The sequence below is a fragment of the Neofelis nebulosa genome, chromosome 17, assembly GCF_028018385.1.
Source record: "Neofelis nebulosa isolate mNeoNeb1 chromosome 17, mNeoNeb1.pri, whole genome shotgun sequence".
NCBI classification, from domain to species: domain Eukaryota; kingdom Metazoa; phylum Chordata; class Mammalia; order Carnivora; family Felidae; genus Neofelis; species Neofelis nebulosa.
In genome coordinates, this window is record NC_080798.1 from 60922125 (window position 1) to 60929940 (window position 7816).

The window sequence follows — 7816 nt, forward strand, 5'->3', positions numbered from 1 at the left end:
GCTGTCTCCACTGCGCCTTGACCCCTGGGGACTGGGTTCCCATCTGGAAGGTGGAGAAAGCTGCTCACCAGCCAGTTCCCGCCGGCTCTCCCTCCCCAAACGCCCTGCCTCTGCGCCTGCCCTTTCTAGAGCCTTCCTCCCACAAGGAGCTCTCCGCTGCAAGTATCAGCAATGTTACTCTGAATTTCTGGTGCTATTTCATGTCGTAATGTGAATTCAGGCTTCCTTGGTGTGTTTCACCTGGGGGAATGGGCGGGGACACCGGCTGGCGGGGGGGGGGGGGGGGCACGGGGCACTGCACCAAGGCCCACCAGCACCAGCGGCCCCAACAAGTATTTCACTGGCTCCCCAGGCCGCCGGCAGGCTCCAGCCCCACGGTCACGGTCGGAGAGCAGCCGGGTGGGACGCTCAGGGCCGGGGTGTGGTGTCGCTGCCCGGTCAGGGAGGCGTCTCATGCACTGACAGGACCCAGGGGTCGGCGCGCATGTCCTGTTTATGGAATCGTGTCTTCAAAGGGGGCAGGAGGGCAGGAGAGGCCTCCTTCTGTTCTTGGGCATCTCTGAGGTTCGTGGTTTGTGTTCTGTTTTTCCTTTTTTACCTGGGGTGCAATGTGTGTCAAAGTTTTTATTTTGATATTTTGAAAGAGACCAAATTGGGCCCACATTGCCTTTCTAGAAGGTGCTGTGTGCCACTCAGAATGCCTTTAGTGCTGACGAATAACACGGCAACTCTGAGGTTGTACTGTGCAGACCTCTGCACTCATGCTGTTAAATATATCCTCACTGTTTTCACGGAAAGCCTCTGGCTGTGCTGTCTGTCCTCCCGCCAGCCCCTGCCTCGGTGGCTTTAGCTGCCGCTTCTGTCCTGTCACCAGGATTGTGTGGCCCTGCAGAGCCGCCCCCACCCACACACACACACACAGCTCAGCGATCCCACCAGCTCCTCCGGCTTGGTAACATGGCATTTAGCAGCGTTTCCGAAGCTTCACTGCTGGGGGCCTCGGGGATCAGAGCAGGAGAGATAAAGTGTCGGGAAGTAATTAGCACAGCTCAGTTTAGGGGACCCGGGAAGGTAGCAAAGGTAGCACAAAGGGTCAAAGCCGGAGACACCAGCCCACCGCAGACTCAGACCCCGGGGCCCACCATGTCCCAAGGACAACCGTCAAAGACCCCAGTGTCCAGGACAAGTGCCCGGAGAGCAGTCCGGGCCGTCCAGAGTCAAGCACCGGCCTTGTCCTGCCCCCGATGGCCGTCTGGGCTGGGGTGCGAGGAGGCACTCAGAGCAGCACCCAACAGTGTGTGCAGGGAGAGGAGGGGGAGCCTCAGGGAGGGAGGCCCACACATGAGGCCGTAAGTGGGGTCTCCGCGCTTCTGCCCAAGCCCACGGGGGCCCCCACCCACCCAGGTTCACCTTCCTCGGCCAGGAGCACTCTTCCCAGGGGCTCCCCCTCAGGACAAGCCCCTCCCGTCCATGCACCCCCAGCCCTGGGCAGGCTGTCTCTAGGGTCTCAGGGAAGGGGCCCCTCACATTTACACGCCTACTGTGTGCTGGGAAATGAGCCACATGCAGCCCCTGCTTTGGGGGCCTCTAGACAGATTCTGTCATGAGTCGGGGGCTTTGGTCTCCTTGGGGATCTCTGTAGCAGGGCCTCAGGTGGGGGACACAAGGGGGCACGGGGTTGGGATGAAGTGAGTCTGAGTTATGTTTGAGAACGGCCATCTTGTGATTGGGGGATCCAGACCCCTGGGGCCCCTGTGCAACTCCTCACACCTGGGACAGCCAGGGACCAGGAGCGGCCGGCTTGCTGGGAACCCGGAGGGAAATCGTAGGCCCCAGCACAGGCCCAACCCCGATCCCAAGTCAGATGCGCACGCCGCCGGCTGGCCAGCAGGTGGCAGCATCGGCCCAGCTGGGCTGCTGGCGGGGGGATGAGCCGCGAGCCCTCCTCCCGCAAAAAAAAGCGCCCTGCAGTCGCTGAGGGGCTCAGAGACACACATTTACTGCACAGCTCCTCCCACCTCACCCCGACCAGCTGCGTCCAGTGTGGGGGGCCTGCCCTTCAAGACGCCTCTGGGCAGGCTCCCCGAAGCGCTGTGGGAGCCCTGGGAGTGGGCCGCACAAACACAGGAGAGGGTTGGGGCGGGAGCAGCCCCTGCACAGGCCCCGCTCAGGGGCCACAGCTCCCTGAGGCCCCGGGGAAGTGGCCACTTCGGCCCTGGGCCCCGAGGGCCTGGCTCGTCCCTTCTGGGAAACCAGCGTGCCTGCTCACCCCATGACCTCAGGGACCCTCCGGGAGCCGCCCCAAGGCAGGCAGGGTGGGCGGCTGGGAGAGCCCGTGTCAGCAGCAAGATCACATAAGTGGCTGCATTGTTCGGTTGCATTCTGCCCTGGGCCCAAAGCCTGACCCCACCGACCCCTCAGCCCCACCAGCCCAGGGACAGGGCAGGACTGCTGGTTCCTGGGGCCGGGTGAGGGGTGCAGGTGCAGGACGGGGCAGGCAAGCACGTGGACGGCCGGAGGGAGGGAAGCAGGAGGTAGGAGCAGGCATGCCGGCCCCGACCCCCGTAAAGGGCCAGGCTTCCCACCGCACATCCGCTCAGGGAAACCCCCAGACAATATTATTTAACGTGGGCTTTCCTGAGCTCCCGGGGCCTCAGATGCTTGAGAGAGTCCCATCCCCCGGGGAAGTATAGACGGCCACGCGCACACAGTGGAAAGACTCCGGGTTAAGAGGGACCCACGGAGACAGTCTCAGAAGAGCAAACAGCCACCAGGGAAGAGTTGAGTCCTCACACCCTGGGGTGCTCACCAGCGCTGGGGCTCCTGAGGCACCCCCATACGGGATGGGACTTGGGGGCCCCTGGGCCCTGCCTTGTCACCTGCGATTGTGCTCGTGTGGGCTGTGGAGGTCCAGCCCCGAGGCCGCATCCCTCCGGCCCCCATCTCCCCACCCAGTGCAGTGTGTAGGCAGTAGGCCCCAGGGCCTGCTGCTGTGGGATGGTAATCCCCCTGGGCTCTCTCTCCTTCCTGGCCACTCTGAGCCTGGGCACCCAAGGCCACGACCCCTTTCCCACAGGGCAGTGCCTCCCTCACTGACCACACAGTGTGGCCTGTGGGCAGCAGCTCAAGGCCACTGGCCTCCTCCCTGGAGACCGCAGGCGGGAAGGAGGGCAGGACGGGACTTCCCGAGGCCCAGGGTTTGGCCAGGCTTGAACAAGCTGCACCCCGTTTCGGGGCCCCGGGGAAGAGGGCAGTGAGCTCTGCCACGTGCGGTGAGCACCAGGGGGCAGCAGGGCTCTGGCTGGAGCAGGAAACCTCAGGTTTGCCGCCATCCCCCCCAGACCTCGGCTCTCCTGGCCATCAAATGGGCACAATAATCACCAAAAGCTTCTCCGGCCCCAATATTTGGAGGCTCCCTCCGAGGGCTCAGGACTGTGGCCTGCTGGACGCAGCCGGGGCTCCCGGGCTCTGCCTGGACCCTCTCCCCACAGCCATCTTCCGGCTGCCCCCTCCCCTCCCTCAGCCCTTTACCCTCATAGCACTTCCTCTTTGTCCACCATCCGTGGACCGTGGTAGCCGACCCTGCGTGGCCACGGTCGCCCTCCTGCCAGACTCCAACCACGCATGTGTTGTTCACACTTAGACCTGCAGTGCCTCAAGTAGGGGCTCCCTACGTGTTTGGGGTGGGAAGGAGGGAGGAAGGGTGCAGGGCAGAAGGGAGGGGAGGAAGAAGTGGAGAAGGAGAAAGGAAGGAAGGAGGCAGATGAGAACATGAGCATTTCCTAGCTGGTGATATGACCACGTGACCCCAACTCTCGGAGATTGGGAAATATCCAGATAATGTCTCCTGTCGGCGCCCAGCACTGCCTGGCCGGGTCAGGGGGCCACACTTGGGCAGCCGCGTGAAAGGGGCGCCCTCAGTACCACTCGAGGACCCTCCGCGGACCAGAGCCTTCGTGTCCCGGGACATCACAGATGCTGGTTTCACAGAGGACCACCAAGGCCGGGAGGAGAACCTCGTCTGGCGTGGACCCCGGCCAGCTCTCTCTCCCCCAGACATCCCAGGGGGTGAGCAGTGCAGATCAGATGGGGTCCCGTTTCCAAGGCCAGAGCCACCCCCCACCCTGCCACGATGCGGGCAACGGAGGCAGCGGCCTGCCCCAGGGTGGCCCAGGCAGCGCCGTCCGGCCCTCCCCCGCCCCTCCCCCGGGCGGCCTCCCGATTCCTAACTTAATTTATTTTGACATCCTCGCAGCCGTTTGACCTCCTTACAGAGTCACGTGGTGCTTAAAACTCATTATCCCCCCATTGCAACAGGAAGTTAATTAAACCCTTCACAGAGCTGGTGTTGATGAATGTCAACGTGGGCCCTGCCGGCTGCCGGCAGCTCCAGGACCTCTGGCGGACCCGTGGCGGGGGAAGGGGGGGGGGGGGGGGGGGAAGCAAGGCCCGGCCCAGGCAGGGGCCACAAATGGAGCCTGGGTCCCCCTTCCTCCAACGCAGCCACCAGCGGCCACTCTGGAACAGCGTGTGTGGGTTCCCTAGGGAGGAAGCTGGCTCAGCCGCTTACCTGTTGCACGGCCTCGGGCAAGTGGCTTCACTTCTCTGAGCCTCAGTTTACTCTTCTGGCAAATAGGAATTCTAACGGTCCCTCCTTCAGAAAGCTGTCACGAGCAGGCTGTGCGCTGACCCGTGTGTCACTCCTGTCCCTGCTGGTGTCAGACGATGGGGCTCCAAGTGCCAAAGAAGAGAGGCCGGGCCCTGCCAGCTGTAACAGAGAGGAGGGCGTCACCTTGTCGGGGAGAGGTTAGGGGCTTCCCTGAGGGAGGGTGCCCCCGGCAGCAGGAACAGCTTGTGCGAGGGCCCCGGGGCCACAGGACACCTGGACCCCCACCAAGGAGGTTCAGAAAAGAAGGTAGAACGGGGAAAGGGCAGATCCTGAGATTATCACAGATGGCTTCTGGGAAGGTCCCGCTGGCTTCAGTCTGCAGGGGGGGCAGCGGTGGCCGTGGGGACCAGCGGGGTAGTGATGGCAGTGGTGACGGGTGGTAGGGGCCCGAAGCAGGGTGGGGTGATGGCACTGTATCGGGGTGCATCTCAGAGCTGTAAGGAGGTGAAATCCCAGACACTGGGAGGCAGTAACACAGAAAGGGGGCCCCCTCTGGCCTGGCCTCCTGACGCACCCCCAGTCTGCTCCAGCCCCGAGCTTGCCCCAACCTCTACACCTGTTCTTTCCTTAGCTGAGGAAGCCCTTTTCCCATCACTCTTTCCTGAGCATCCTCTTCCTCCTTCAAGGGCCACCTTAAGTTTCTAGAACATTCTGTGACTCCCTTGGTCATAGCCCAAAAACCAGTGCAGGGCCTGGTATGTGGAAGCTCCTTCCCCACCCCCAGCAGCTGCCCAGCCTGGGGCAGCCCTCCTCGTGGGGAGGCGGCACGGAACATGGCCACGGACAGCCAGCCCACAGTGCGATCAAGGCCAGAGGAGCCCCGAGGGGTCACACCCCCACCCCCACCTACGTAGGAGGAAACCAAGGACCCGACTGATTAAGGACCGGGTCAGGGTCACACCCTCCAAAATGGCAGAGGCGGGACTTGGACCCAGTTCTCCCTGCTCCCAGGCCAGAGTTAAGAACTTGGGCTCTGGAGTACGGCTGCCTGGGGTTACATCATCTGAGCTGCAGGACCGCTCGGAGCCTCAGTGTCTTCCTCACCCCCACGACAGCCCACCGGGTGCTTGAAAGCAGGTCTTATGTATTCCAGGCCCAGCCCTGCCAGTTTCTGCCAGGGCGACTCTGACGTCCTAACCTCCAGATCACAGCGCCAGTGTGTCGTGAGAGAATACAAACCAGCCAAGAGTAGGGCTCACAAAGGTGGGGCGGACGGTGGTGATGGCATCGCCCTTAGAGCAGGCACCCAGGTCAAAGCCATGCCCAGGAGGCCTCCAGGGAGTCTTGGGACCCCAGCAGGCAGCTGCCAGAAAGCTCAGATCCAGTGAGCCGGGACAACCAGGCAGCCCAGCTCCACATCGGGCATCGACAGCCCTGCACTCTGGCTGAACACAGCCCTGTCTTCTCCACCAATGGCGACGTGAGCCCTGGCCATCCGTGCGGACTTGCAGGGGCAGGTGGAGACAGGTGCACAAGGGGCAGTCCGTGGGGAATGGAGGCGGCCGGGTGGGCTTAGCCTGGACACCCTCAGCAACCCCACGCTGCTCCTCCTCTCTCACCTGATCAGGGACCCCTGCAAAGCCACGCGTCGATGTCACCTTCTCCAGACAGCCACCCTGGATTCCCCAGGCTCCTACTGTGAACTCACACAGGCCTTCCTCTGACAGCATTTCTGGTTCCTCTTTCCTCAGCATGTGGCCATTATCAACAGACTTCCCCCGAGGGTGTGGGACCTGCGCAGGCGAGGTCCTATGGCATCGCCACTGGTCCCCGCAGGCTGCAGACTGTCTCCCCGTCTCCGTACGGTGGGGTCATGACCTCCCCCTCCCCCCACAGGACAGCAGGAAGGAGCAAGGTATAGAAGGAAGGTGCTGGGGAAACAGCTCTGGCCTGGGGCAGGACTGTCATGGCCTCATGGGCGTGTGCGCTTGGTTTAATGCTCTAATTTGGCTGCCCTGAAATTCCCAACTTTTAAACAAGAAGCTCTACGTGTTCACGCATACCCCAAAATGGTAGTCGGTCCTAGTCAGCGGGCTCTGTTTCTGACCCACCTCTGCCTCTAAGTCCCTGGGAAATTCCGACGTGTCCTTCCTCTCGGGGGCCTCGGGTTTTTAAACTGTATATGAGGAGCAAGTAGCGAAGCACTGCCTGTCTTCCCTGCACCCCAAATCCCACCGACCGGTCACGCCCTCTTTCTTCCACTGACCTTCGCCATCCTCCACCACACACACCTCCAGCCATCGCAGCAGCGCCAGCCCGGGGCTTGGGGCCTCAAGGCCAGCCCTGGTGCCAGCCCGCAGCCCCGCTTCTAGGAAGCCCCCTCCCGCCCCACCCCCAGGTCCCCACCCTGTAAAGAGGCCCTCCTTTGGGGATGATGGCAAGGCCCACGGAAAGCTCGCACCGGTGGGAGCCCTGAGCGAACGAGCCAACCATGGGCCCCCCCCCCACAGAGAGGGTCCAAGCACCAGGCCGCTGCAGGAAGGCTGCACCCACTGGCCCAGGGCGGGGAGCGGGAAGAGCTGGTGAGCCGTGTCTCTTGGCCTTCTGGCCTCAGTGTGCCCATCTGTCCAGGGGTGGACATGTGGTCCCGGGGGGGACCTCAGCCTCCTGACTGAGAGGCTGCCCAGCAGCCACTCTCCTGCCCAGAGGCCCCTGGAGAGCAGTGGTGGTGCCAGAGAGAGTGCCCAGGCCCCAGGGGCAGCCCTTCTCTTCCATGGGCCAGGGGCATAGATAACAGGAGTGTCTCACAGGCAGAGCACACGGCATAAGGCCAGCCTCTGCAGGTGACCGTTGTGATAATCATCTGGACAGGCACCCAGGTGTCTTCTTTGCAAAGGTCTTCTGGTCAGCCCCTGGGCCCTGCTCTCCCTCCTATTTCTTCTGAATGAAGGGCCCAGGGAGCAGGTACCAAATGCAGGCCGAGAATATTAAAAGAACACAATTCAGCTTGGGGACACAGCTCTTAATGCTCTGGGACTTGAGCTGCACCGGAAAAGGGGGTGGGGGGTGGGGGCCTCTGGGATCCCATGAACATATCCCCAAAGACATGAGAGTCGGTCTCCATTTCCAGGGCTAGAACACACAGTACTGACTCTGTCCCAGGCCGGGAGGGGACGCAGGTGCCGGCTCAGCCCACGGAGGGGCCTC